The sequence below is a fragment of the Equus asinus genome, chromosome 2, assembly GCF_041296235.1.
Source record: "Equus asinus isolate D_3611 breed Donkey chromosome 2, EquAss-T2T_v2, whole genome shotgun sequence".
In the NCBI taxonomy this organism is placed as follows: domain Eukaryota; kingdom Metazoa; phylum Chordata; class Mammalia; order Perissodactyla; family Equidae; genus Equus; species Equus asinus.
In genome coordinates, this window is record NC_091791.1 from 193,180,935 (window position 1) to 193,194,635 (window position 13,701).

Below are 13,701 nucleotides of genomic sequence, written 5' to 3' on the forward strand. Positions count from 1 at the left end.
GAGTAACTCAGAGGAGCTCAAGTTCAAATAATTCGGTACAGTGTGACGTGCTGTGATGGAGATGCACACACAGCACTTTGGGAGTCCCAAAGTGAAGGCAGTAGAGATGGCAGTACGGGGTCCAGGAAGGGAAGGGGGAAAAAGCATTCGGGCCGCGGGGTGCCCATATGCAAAGGCTGGAGTCACGGACGTGCAGCTGGAGTGCACGGGCTTGGTGGACATGGAACCAGGATCCAGACAATTGGTGGAGGACCTTTTTGGCTACAATGAGTTTATGAGATAATCTTTGGACCAGGGAGGAATATAATCAGATTTGTGCTCTTAAGATTAACTCTGACAGCAGGAAGAATTGGTGGAAGAGAGGCGAGGTGGGAGGTTATGACAACAATCCAGGCAGCAGTGAGAAAAAAACACAGAAGGGTATATTAGATAGCCTGATGGCCTTAATGAGTGTTTACGTGCACTGGCGTGGCCGGGGAAGGAAGAGAGGAGGAATGCAGGGCGTGCATGACCCAAATGGAAAACACAGGCGGAGCGGGATTGTGTGAGAGGGGCCAAGACACTCGGTCTGTAGGTGGAGTGTCCAGGAGGACAGACAGACGGAGCTGGGATGTGCGCCCCTCGAAGACTGGAGGGGAGAGATTGCAGAATCCCTGTGCCGGTGGAGAAGGTGGGGCAGTGTGTCTCTGAAATACCAGCAGTGTCAGAAGCCTCCAAGGCAGAGGGTCTCCAGCGTAGGCCAAGGACAGCCTTGCCTGCGTCAGAGCCGCCCGGTGCTGGGCTCTCTGAGGCCCCGGGGAGACAGAATCTGCAGGATGGGAGATGAGCATTTACACCTCAGCTCCTCTGGGCTCTAAGGAGAGGGCCCTTTGATAAACTGGCGAAAGCTGTGGACACAGTGCCATCCAACAGAAACAGAACGTGAGCTGCAGATGTGGCTTTAGGTTTCCTAGTAGCCTTATTTTAAAAAGTAAAAAGAAACAGGTAAGATTAATTGTAATAATATATTTTATTTACTCCTATATATACAAAATATGATAATTCCCACATTAATCAGTATAGTAATTGCTGAGATGTTTGTGTCCTTCTCCTCGCTCAGCCTTGAGTGGCTCTGTTGAGGCTGCGTGGCGTCAGGCACTCCTTGGCTGCCTGTGGTGGCTACTGTGGGCGGCAGTGTGGCCACAGACACCTCGGCCCCCCCCCCTGAGAAGTGCACAGGTGCACAGAGCTCCCTTAGAATGTCTGGGGTTCTCGAAGACTCTTGTTTTTAGGGTCTTATGGTTTTTTGAGACTGATTCTGGAAAAAGATGGCTTTCTGCAATGTTGTGAGGTTTCATTTTAAATAGTCTGGTCACATAGAACGTAAAGTGATGTGCACGGCAGAGCGATAATTTCATTCTTGCCAATGAGAGAAAGGATTAAAGGAATCTTTCTGTTTTGTAATTCTACAGTAGACTGTCCACTCTAGAAGATGGATTTTTGCATTTTCATGGGACACTCTGTTAGTGTGCACTTGGTTTATTAACTCTGTGGGTATTTCTTCCAGGCCAGACAGAAACAGGCATATGCAACACTTTCCATGTGAGTAATTTTAGGCACAATTTTTAACTCAGTGAGTTTCTAAAACTGGTTTTGGTGGTTCCCTTCCCTGGCCATGGTTAGATACAAATTTTGGAGAAATGGCCTGAGGCTGACTGCCGTCCAGGCTCCCGAGCCGTGTCTTTAACGCAGCCCCTCCCAGAGGCAGCTTCTTTCCAAGGCCCGGGCAGGGTGGCTTTTAGGGGCAGCGCTGTGCTGTGTTGGAAAGGGTGACCTTGTGTAACGGCCTGTTGGAGGCTAGGGTTGTGGCCGCATGTAAACAGAGACCTGTGCCAACGGTCTGGGGGTCACCAGCGTATTTCCAAGCCCCTAAATCAAGGGTATGTGGTTAATTTCTCACAGGTGTTTTCTTGTGCTTATGAATACATGCAGTCAGTGGATTTTACGAAACTCAGCAGAAGGAAGGGCTGCCGGTTTACTTGGCTGATCCGTCAGCAGGGAGGGGTTTGGCCGCTCTGCTGAGGGAGCTGTGCATCCAGAGTGTGAGGAGGAGCAGGCTGTGCTGCTGAAGGAGGGTTTAAAGGAAAACAAAAGAAACAGGGAAAAGCTTTAGTGAGCTGCTGCCGCGGAAAGCGCAGGTAGCAGCCCAGCCTCTCCTGGCCGCTTTGCAGAGTGAGGTCAGCGCTGCGTCCACAAAGAAATGGTGCTGGACTCTGAAACAAAGCAGACCCTGTCAGGAGTGAATTTAATTTCTAAAGCTGCGTAAAGCACAGGCCTCATGGTTCATTCTTATTTCTTCTGATGGCAAGTGATCACTGTCACTGGGGCAAGGACCCTGAAAAGGTGGAAATGCTGGAGAGAGGAATCCTATATTAGATTTGCTCAGAAAGTCATCCCAATCGAGTAAATATGACATTATTGGCGTAGTATAAAATCCGAAAGCATGTCCCAATAATTGCCCAAGTAATTTCTATGGCAGTTCTTCATGGGAATAAAAGCAGGGAGCCTGGGCCTTCCCTGTGGCCTCGAGGTTAAGTTCAGTGTGGTCCGCTTCAGTGGCCCAGGTTTGGTTCCTGGGCATGGACCCACTCGTTGGTGGCCGTGCTGTGGCAGCAACCCACGTACAAAATAGAGGAAGACTGACACGCGTGTTAGCTCAGGGTGAATCTTCCTCAGGAAAAAAAAAAATCTGGGGGCCTGGTTAAATGAAATTCACCCACAGCCAGTTAGACCGCATCATTCTGCCAAGGAGCTCAGTGGAAAATGGTTTTGCAGTTCAGTTCAACTAGCGTAGCTGAGCCCCTACAAAAAGCCAGGGGCTGATGTCAGCCAAGATGAAAATGACATGGTTTCTGTCCTCAAGGAGCTTCAACTGGAGAGGAGAGCAAAACAGAGAGTGTCAGCCGAATGTACTACCTGCTGTGGAAGAGTCTCAATCCAGCCAGCGTATCTGGGAGCCTTTCAGAGCTACCCAACAATGAGATGAGTGAGTGAGTCCAGCTGAGAAAGCTCGGTGTGCAGAGAGAATATTACCAGGATACGAAGATGCATGGGAGAGCAGGTGGATGTGAGGCTGGAGATGGAGGGGACAGCTCCAGGGAGACCATTTTGAAGACGGGGGAAGCTTAACCTTGCTTGTGATCTGAAGGGAAGGATCCAGGAGAGAGGGAGAGGTGAGAGACACGAGCCGGTCTCGGAATAGCTTGGAAGATCCATGTGTGAAGGACACTGTTTGTCCTGAAATGGAAAGCAGCACATCTCAGTCTCTCACGCGGGAGAGAGGACGGCGGGTGATGTGCCTGTGAGCCGAGAGCCGTTCGAGATCTTTGTGCTCCAGCGCCTCACCTTCTGAGGGAGGAGGGGACGTTATCGACTCGAAAGCAGGGGTGGGTCCTCACCCTTGGCTGTACCCTGGAGTCATCTGGGGAGCTCTGAACATACGGACACTCAGATCCCTGCCAGGGCGGCTCACTCTCTTGGCCTGGGACGCAGCCTGGGCACTGGGGTTTTTAAAGGTCTTGGGGGACGTTAGCGGGTTGCCAAGGTGGAGAGCCACTCGCTCAGACCGCAGCAGGGCGTGGAGGACGGTCATAAGGAGGCTTGCAACAGCTGCCAGGGCAGCGGTCAGGGGCGCTGGGGAGAGCTGAGGAGCTGAGGCAACCCTGGAGACCAGGCGAGTCTGGTGGTGGTGACTCGGTGACAGCCCAGAAGCGGGAGGGCTGATTTCCTCCCTGGCAGCAGTGTCACCCGCCAGCTGGGAGGCTGTGGGCTGGCCCTGAGGCAGGTGCACACGGGCTCCAGGGCCTGAGGCCTGGGAGGGGGCAGGCTGCGCTGGGAAGACAGAAGGCAGGGAGCACCGTGATCCTGTGTTTCTGCTGGTGGCGGTTCTTACCGACAGGAGTGTGGGCCAAAAGAAAAACATAAACAAGCAGGGGGGGACGCGAGGGGAGCAGACATTACTGGAGCAGATGACCTGGAGTGACCGTGTGGGATCAGTATACACGTGTGTGGCCCCGTGTGTCAACAGCTCATCCTGCCCATCCCTTTCTTTCCCCTCCTCCCAAACCCCGGGTTGCGGGGGGTGCATGTGCTGGCGCATCCTTTCGGTGGGAGGGGCAGCGTCCTCTCGCTAAGGCCGTGACCTGCTATTGAACTGCTCTGGGTGGACACACTGAGTCACTGTTCTGGCGCGTTCCCTGCTCTCCACACACATGTTCACCTACCTTTGGAATGTGGGACACTGACCTTGTGTGTGATAACCTGGCAGAAAAGTGGCTCTGTCCAGGGTTTGACGACTGGAGGGGGGAGCTGTGGGGACCAGAAGAAGGAAGGTGGGCGGCCGTGGCAGGTCACTGCAGAAGGAGGAGGCCCATGACCACAGGGAACAGGAGTCTCCTAGCCCCTGTTTCCCTCCACACGGGGGCCCGAGCGGGCAGAGCTTGTGTCAGCGCTGTGTTCAGTGAGAAAACCAACGTGATGTGTGCCCAGGACGTAGAACATTTCCTAGGATGTGTGAGCATGTTTGAGACCTCGGGCAGCTACCTGGCCTCCGCATCCTTAACAAAAGCAGGGTGAATACCACCTACCTCACAGGGTTGTCACAGGGGTTAAATGAGTTAATATGATGGGAACGCTCCTGAACCGTCGTAAGAGCGATAATTTTAATCATTGTTACTGTTACTATTTTTATAGAATTATTTTTATAGATATTAGGCAGTTCTGAATTTGAGGAGCTTAAAACACCTTTCCTAACTTATTTTCCTTCTTTAAGCCTGTTTTACTATCTGTAAAAGTGAGATAAAGTTATCTGGTCAATAGGTGCATCAATTTAAAGGAATTAGAACACACACGCACTTTAAAATAAAACATGCAGTACAAGTGATCACAGTGATGACCCGTTTTTCACAAGTATGTCTTGAACAGGTGTGGTATGCCTCACAAGCCAGGACACACGTGGTGTCTTCCCTCATAGAGCTTATCATACAGGAATAATGTATTATTGTTATATAATATAATAAATATGCAAAGTCACAGTTGTGGTGAGGGTTTTGAAAGAGAAAAACCAGTTGTCGTGTTTGAGAACAACCATAGGGACTATGTTAGTCTGGGTGCAAGGCTCTTCTGAGGATTGATGTTTGGTTAAGACCCATCTGAGGATGCAAAGAAACTCATCAGTGGGGGTCAGGGGCAGGAGAAGGAGGGAATGTGCCAGATCATCTTACATACAAACGAAGGCCAAAGGCAGCTAGAGTTGAGGGAGCCAAGGGAAAAGTGGGAAGAGATGCAGACCCAAGTCAAGGCGTGTGGGTGAAAAGCACGACCCACTCGTGTTCCGTCCTTAGAGGGTTGCTCTGGTTGCCGTGAGCGGAACAGATCAGAGCGAGACCAGGTGGCTGCTGATGAGTCCAGCAAAGAAATGAGTGCGGCTGGGGAAGCCTGGCGTGAGTGAGACGGGAAGCAAAACAGGCAGAGTTGGAATGAATGGTGGGAGTGAAATCGCCAGGACGTGGTAGGAGACTGAATGTGGGGGCCGAGGGCTGAGGGGTGTGGGGACGACCCAGGTGTCTGAGGTGCTGTGTAGGTGGTGCAGCCACCAGGGGAATGAGGAGGTCTGGGAGGAGCAGGTTTGGTGGGGAAGATGATTTCTTGTGATTTCTTTTCAGAATCACTTAATTGAAGTGCAAACTATTTTAATCCATAGCCATCAGGTAAATAATTATTAGTGCAATTATAAATGAGTGTTTTATGAAGAACTGACAAAGTTTGGTCTGATGCAGATACATACAAAGTTGTGACATTAAGGAAGTCCAGATGATCCTTGGCCTCCTTGAGTTTAAGAATTTCAAATAACTGGTTACAAGGCAAAACCCTCATCAGCCCTCTGGTGGTTCAGTGCCCCCTTGACTGTTATTTTGGCATCATCTAGACTTAACCGTAGAGATTACAGCTCTCTGCACAAAACATTTCTCGTGACAGAATTTCCATTCTAATGCTTCCTGGTCTTGATTCTGTAAAATGAAGAGTCTTCTTGTATTTATATTAGCGCCTGAATATTCATAGTATCTATTGGAAAGCTGAGCAATATGAAGGAGCACTTATTTTTAATAAATGCACAGGAGGTCAGAGCTGTGACCAGCTGGTATAGTGTCCTTCCACGGCATTTACTGTGGTGGCTGTTTATTAAACAGCACAGCTGGGCTTTGAGGTTTGGAGGAGGAGAAGGAGAAAGAGAAGAATGAGGACAAGAAGGACAAAGAAGAAGGGGAGGGGAAGAGAGAGGAAAAAAGGAGAGAAAGAGGGAGGGAGGGAGGAGATAGAAAAGAAAAAAGAAAACCCTGAATTTCACTTCCAGTAAATCTGAGGCCAATGCACGAGAAAAAAATACCATTTGGAACATTTGTCACAAATATGACAAGAAAGATTCATTCCTTGCCAAATTCCCCATGAACGAACCTCCCTCCGTCCCCACCGTCCCTGACCCTTAAAGCAGCAGCGACAGATGGGGATCAGAGTGTTCCCGACTCAGAGCTCACAGGCTCACAGCCAGCGGACAGTTCATGCCTGGAAGCGAGGCCTCGGGTCAGTGCAGATGTTTGAGGAGCTCCGTGCTTCCAGCAGCCGGCCCGTGGTCCCCACCAAATGACCAACCTGCTTTGTGTGCTTTTCGAAATACCTGCAGTACCTCATCGGCTGGACTCCATGTGTTTTTCTTTGGAGACATAACATTACTCCATGAAAAGAAGTTAGAAGGTGAAAAGAAAGACGGACTTGAGACGAATAGGCAAGGCCTTTCTCCTGACCACCGTCGTCCAGCCGTCCCAGAAGATGAACAGCAAGTTGCCGTGTCGACAGTGCCGCCCATGCCCTTTCCACCTCCACAGGTGACCAGTGAGCAGCTGTGTGAATGGGCAAGTCAATTCACCTTTCAGAGCCCAGGTCCCTCGTCGTAAAATGAAGTGACTCAACCAAATGGTCTCAGTGGGATTTCTTCCAGGGCTGTCCCTCGACTTTGACTGGCGTCCCAGGGAACGCCGTGTTAGACCCCGTGGGAACCGGCTCCCCTGCTCGGAGGAGGTCGTCCAGACCTGGTTTCCACTCAGCTTGATCTGCGAATCCTACTTTTAAGTTGGCCTGGGAACTTTTCATCTAAATTTACAGCTGGATGGAATAAATCCGTCAAGGGCAGCTAATTAGCACTGATCCAGTTGCCAGCAGTAACTCATGAAGGAAGTTCTGTGAGGATGAAGGGAAATGATTCTCCCCAGACACAGGAAAAGTTCCACTGACTTGGCACGTGGTTGGGGATTGGGTGCCAGGATGTGGGGCAGAGGGTGATCATCAGATCTTTTCCCTGAGAAAGGTGCGATTCCAAAGTGGAAATGGATGAAAAAGCCCCGGCATCCTTCTGTTTAGGACGAAGTGAGACGGCACAGTCAGATGCTGTTTGGGCCGTGAAGGCAGGGCTTCCCGGGCAGCAGCAGAGAGCCATGACCTCGTCACGGCTGGGACACCACCCTTCCCAGAAAGTCTGCCCGTGCCACCAGCCTTCCTCCGGCTGGATTTCTCTGGCTTGCTGAGCAGCTGCTGTCCGGCTCCAGCAGGATCTCGAAAGCCAGGCAACGCACAGACCGAGGCCACTGCCACTCCTGTGGGCCTCAGCTGTTTTCCAAGGGCTCCCACTGAATGTGAGAGAGCACAGCTCCTAGGAGCCAAGTCCCCAAGCCACGCTCCAGACATAGCGTTGGTTGCAAGCCGGCACCGGACTGGGAGGGCCGGGCAGTGCACCCACACTTGTCCTCCAGTTCTGACTTTCCAGGAGTGAATTCAGAGAGAAGCAGCATTGGCCTGCTGACTTGCCAGAGTTCCCTGATAGAATCAGCCTTGTTTGCTGCAACAGGGCTCTTGCATCACCACATGCCAGGGCTAAGGATGATTACTTTTTTTTTGGTGAGGAAGATTAGCCCTGAGCTAACATCCACTGCCAATCCTCCTCTTTTCGCTGAGGAAGACTGGCCCTGAGCTAACATCTGTGCCCATCTTCCTCTACTTTATATGTGGGACGCCTGCCACAGCATGGCTTGCCAAGTGGTGCCATGTCCACACCAGGGATCCGAACTGGCGAACCCCAGGCCGCCAAGGCAAAATGTGCACACTTAACCGCTACACCACTGGGCCGGCCCCTGAGGGATAATTACTTTAAACACAGAGTGGCATTTAGCCACCTGCTGTTTATGTGCCCAAATCAGCACAGAGGAAGCCGCCTTCTAAACCCTAGCTCTCTGACATGACCTCGACCCTGCAGGTGACTGTGGCAGGGACATAACCTCCTCTGTGCCCCACATGCACTCAGAGGCTCCGAGTGGTGTGTGGGACCCAGTGGCCCATAGCGGAGCCGTCCTGTGGTCCTCGCTGGTCCCACGTGCACGGCAGCTTCATGGGGGTGGAGCTCTCCTGCCTGTCTTTCTCCACTAGTGCTGACTGACCGCAGGCCCACCAAGGCCACACCACTGCCTGGACAGCAGTTCCTTAGCTCCAACAGCTCGTTCAGGTGTGATGTTTCGCCCAAAGGACCCTCACCCAGTGACCCTTCCAGCTTGGCCTAAGTGGCCTGCTGCTCCCCATGCAGGGTGTCCAAGAAGGTCGGTGGATCTTCATGAAAGCATGACAGAGAGGACCAAATCTACGGGATCAGACGCTATTACTTACAAATTCTTGGATCTCTAAATGAAAGAAACCTTACATAACAATGACTACTTCTTTTTAAAAAGTCTTAATTCATATAATACCAAAACAATGACTTTTAGGAAGATAGAAAAACACGTAACACGAACCTCCTTTGCAACCCACAGTAGCAGGTCAGTGTGTTTATCCCCACGTGTGATCGGGAAACATTCTCCCAGGCCCAGCTCGGGCAGAAAGGCCCTGAAGATGCTGAGGTCAGAACTGGAGTATCTCCTCTGGGAACCCAGGGCGTGTGTGCCAGTCACCCTCTGCCTGTGGTGCCGTGTCTGTGTGGAGCGCGAGCTCCAGTCCCACACCTGCACGGCCCGGGAGGCTGGGGTGGTGCACCTGCAGTGTTGCAGGTGTAGGAAAGCCAACACAGTCAGAAGGTGCTCCCCGTAAGCATTGCTGGCAACTCCTCTGAAGATGTTTTAGGAAAAGTCCTGATTCCCTGAGGCTTCAGTCAGTTGTGATTTCTTTCCTAAAAATTTATTCATTTTTGAACTTAGCTTTGCATACATAGTGTATGTTTGTTTCCTTAAGGAGCATCACTGTCCTCACCTTGCAGGCTCCACACCAGTGCTGCGGCCCCTGCTTCCGTGGGTGGGAAGTCAGGGGAGGGCCGCGGTCAGCGTCACCGAGTAGGGTGCGCACCAGGCCCTTTCCTACCCCACAGCTGTGCCACCACAGTGGGTCTGGAAGGAGGACCGAGGGCAGCTCTAGGGAAGGGCAGCGGTCTCCCGGCTGGAGCGAGGGCCCTGGCGACAGAAGGGGCAACAGGAGTCGGTTATAGAAAATGCAAGGAGAAAGTGGCTCGCTGGATGCCTCCCAGACCCAGCCGTAGAGTTAGTTCCGCGTCCAGCCTCTCTGAGTCAGTCCTTGACCCAGCTTCCAGGGCTGCCCACCCCCACCCACAGTCCGCTGGGTCTGGGGAATTTGCTCCCATTCACAGCCTGGTGCCCTAAGGATGGACCCCAGACTGACCTTGGGGAGTCTTTCACTCTGATTCTTTCTCTGCACTGACTCACTTTGTGGCTTTGTCATTTGTCATAAGATCCTCGGTCTTCCTGGATGTACCGTGAAAATAGATAATGCCTGCTCCTCAAAAAAAATAGGAGATCAAATTTTAAAATCAGCTGACCTTTCCACACGTGTTAAAGCAACACCTCAGGGGTATGGAATGTGAGAAAGGAAAAGGAGATCGTTAAACAACACAAAAATGATCTCGGTGGAATTCCTTACTGTACGTCAAGAAATGAAATGAGGAAGCCGGCCTGGGGCCTAGTGGTTAAGTTGGCGGGCTGTGCTTTGGTGGCCCAGGGTTTCGCCGGCCCAGGGTTTCGCAGGCCCAGGGTTTCGCCGGTTCGGATCCTGGGCGTGGACATGGCATGGCTCATCAGGCCGTGCTGAGGTGGCGTCCCACATAGCACAACCAGAGGGATGCACAGCTAGAATATATGGCTATGTACTGAGGTGCTTTAGGGAGAAGAAGGAAAAAGAAAAAGAAGATTGGCAACAGATGTTAGCTCAGGTGCCAATCTTTAAAAAAAGAAGTGAAATGAGATGCTCTTGTTTTGTCACTGGCTGGATGACACTACAGAACCTCCTCCTCAGGAGTTATTCCTTTTGGACGAATCTACCTTCCTGTTTCCGACTGCCAGTCGAGGAAACGTCCTTCCACGTGGGCTCTGGAGTTTCTCTGGCCCAAACGTCAAGTTCATTAGGCTCTGAGAACTGGGGTCTTGGCTGGTGACTCTGAAAGCCACAGTTCTGCACATTAGCCCTCTTCCAGCTCTGCCGCCTTTCCTATTTTTGCAAAGGTCACGCACATTTTCCCGTGCCCCTAGACCTGCTGTTTCTCCACTTAGAATGCCCCTTTCCGTCTTCCCCACCTGCACGCCTCGTCGTCTTTCGAAGCTCCCAGCTGTCTCGGTTTCCCAGAAGCCTTCCTGAGAATTGCTGCCCGCCACCTGTCACCATTAGCACCTGGCTCCTGGTCACATAGCAGTGGCCACAGCCACACTGAGTTATCAAACTTAGTGTCTCCTCTGCTGGACCAGGAGCTGTCTGAGTGTAAGGACTGTGTTCACCATCATCATAATAGACAGTCAAGAAATAAACAAACAAATAAGCAAATGCATGGGAGCAAGAAGGCTTCTAGGCACTGACGAGGCAGGGACTATGGTTTAGTGGCTCTGGAAATAGAGTCAAAGAACTTCCTATGAACTCATTCTGGTGTTTCCCAACTTGGAAACTGTAGCCCTTATTGGGAGCACCATTTGGGCAATCTTATTCACAGAGTCAGCTACGAGAAAATGTCAAGGATCTGGGAGGCTCTGAGTGATACATAAAAGGGTAAATTGGACTCTTTCATTCCTGGCTTTTAAGGTTGCTACCTTCCCAAAGCAAGATGAGTTTGTAGGGTGAGTGTGTATGGGTGTGTCATCCACTGTGGAACACACATCTATCCCATTGCTCGTTTATGAGCCAGCTTCCTCTTTAGCCTGGGGACGCAGCATCACAGAGCCCCTCGGTGCAGCCCCCAGAGCCAGGGGGACGTTTCCCTCTCGACCTTCTGCTCTGCAGCGCAGAGGCAGCTAAACATCAGCACCAACGTTTTATGCTCAGTAAGTTAGTAAAATGAATTTTTAAGTACAAATTAGAGCTGAAGGAGCTTGGGAAAATTTATCTGGATGGCTAACGTGCCTTCTTAAAACTCAGGAGAATAATTGCTCTCCCCAACCTTGCACAAGTTAAAAACTGTGTAATTAAACATGTTAGAAAATTTTCAAGTTGTCCAGGTAGCAGGAAAATTGTAATGATAACAAGAAGTTACACTGTGTCTAGAAACTATGAAGGCAGTTAACACCACTCCTGTTACACTAACAGACGCTGACATTGCCCACCTGTCTCCAGCACTGTATGAGGGGGTGAGCCAGGCAGCTTGGGGGCAGCTTCATTACCAAAATCAATGTTTTGAACGCGCGGTCTCTTACTTCCAACAATCTGTGTACTTAGGATGGGGGGGCGGTTGTGTTTTTCCCGTTTAGCAGAAACCACCTTAGATGGGATTCGATCATTCCTGCTGTTGCATTTCGGACAGTGAATGACTGAACTGAACTCAGAACCCAGAAATTCTGGTTCCCAGACCTGCTTGTGTCCCAGGACCCTTCTGGGTTCCCCTTACTTTTTTTTTTCTTAACGGCGGCTAAAAAATGGACATATTTCCACCCATGACAGGGAGCAGAACCTGGATAACTCTCCCAAGACCCTGACTGGAATGTAATTGCTTTAGCGTCATGATGAGCTATCCCGGGATAAGGTGCTGTAGGCTTCATGACCTTTTGCTCCCAGCAATAATGCCACCCCACCTGCCAGGAGGGTGTCCTCGCTGTGCTCACGTGCACGTCTCACCCCGAGGCAGGTCTTGGTGGCACAGTCTCCTTCTAGTCTCTGCTCATCCACAGTGAGCCCACTCTCAGCCCACCCACCCTGCTTCATCTGAGGGGCCTACACCCCATTCTGTCAGCTCATCCCTCAACTCTGCTCACACATGCTGTCAGAGTCATTCTTCTTGGAACTCAGTTCTGTTCTCCTTTTGTCTTTACTGAATTGTGAGCTCCTGAACAACAAGGTCCATGTCTTATTTGGGAGGTTGTCGTATCCTGGGTTCATGTTAGGCATTAAATGGGCAAGTGATAAATGTTTGTTCAAGTGGCCGAAAAAATCATCCAATGCCTGGTGGTACTCCAAGGTTTGATGTCGAGCAAGACAGCATGACGGAAAGCAGGTGGATTTTAAGTCAGACAGAATTTTCTAATCTCCCTTGGCCCCAGTTTTGTTTTTCTTTTTTTCCTGTAAGTGGGAATAAGACCTAAGTAGCCAACTATCAGGATTAGAAATAATAAGTGTGAAATGCCAAATACAGTGCCTTCTGTGTAGCAGACTCTCAATAAACGGAAGTTGTTATTGGTTATGTGGCAAGACCTGGAAAATAATGATTCTATTTTATATTTGTTTGCCAAACAGAGTAAAGGGTTTTGAGATTTCTCTTACTGAGGGAAAATAAAAATTATTGAGTGGGGTTATTTGAACTTGTGATCAGAGAGCTCTAGAGGGAGGTGGGAAAGGTGGCCGTGTCACAGGCTTGCCGGGCGACTTGTTGTGTGTGCACAGTCAGCATCAGGACTGGGGTTTCTGCTCAGTGAATGTGGCGGCAGCCACATCATCAGAATGAAGGGTTGTAAGGCATATTCCTCTGCAAACCACTCATTCCGTTCTCAGGATTCACCAGCCTGCCCTGCTGCTCTTGCTTGATGTCGGATTAAGAAGATAAGCAACACTGACACATACCAAGGAGAGATTTTAAGGGAATTTGATTTATAATGATTTGCCTTGAGTCGAATGACGAGTTTTAGTTACTTAAAATATATGCATATATCTACCGTGTGATAATGTTCTCCATCCATAACCTCCTATGTCTTGTCCTCAGTGGAGCTGATGCCAAACTCTTTGCATTAAATGTAAACCGAACAACATTACTACTTAGTTAGCTCTAGTGACCTGGTAACCTAAACACAAATGGTGCTTTTATTTCCAGCCACGCCAGTGATCGCCAGCATACGCGGAGTCTGAGGTGTTGAGGCTGTCTTCTGGAGAACCTGCAGCTTGAACAGGTGGGTGCCCTATGAAAGAAGAGAGTCCTGTTGGAGAAAAGTCTTATAACCCAGTGAGCAACACGTAAAGCACTGAAGGGGGGGGGCCTGTGTGGCTCAAGACAGCATCCACGAAGGACTGATGTGGTGCCTGCTCTTTAGAGAGTCTCTCACCTTGTCCCCTTGTGGCTTCCTCATCTGTGAAAGTGAGGGTGACATTTCTACAAGGTACTATCCCGAGGTCTGGTTAGGCAAGTGGCGTAGAGATTGGGGTGCTGGCTGTGGA

The 13,701-nt window shown here is 50.5% G+C and overlaps 1 protein-coding gene across 4 annotated transcripts in view; it reads left to right on the forward strand.

Moving 5' to 3' along the window:
- Window positions 1-13,701, forward strand: part of FRMD6 (FERM domain containing 6) — a 203,662-nt gene that overhangs the window by 106,085 nt on the left and 83,876 nt on the right. For 3 of the 4 annotated variants that reach the window (XM_070504358.1, XM_070504350.1, XM_070504360.1), the window contains exon 3: window positions 13,361-13,436. The exons of the other annotated variant lie outside the window; for it this stretch is intronic. The gene's annotated coding sequence lies outside the window, so the exon portion shown is untranslated. The remainder of the gene's footprint in view (window positions 1-13,360; window positions 13,437-13,701) is intronic. 4 annotated transcript variants of the gene reach the window in all.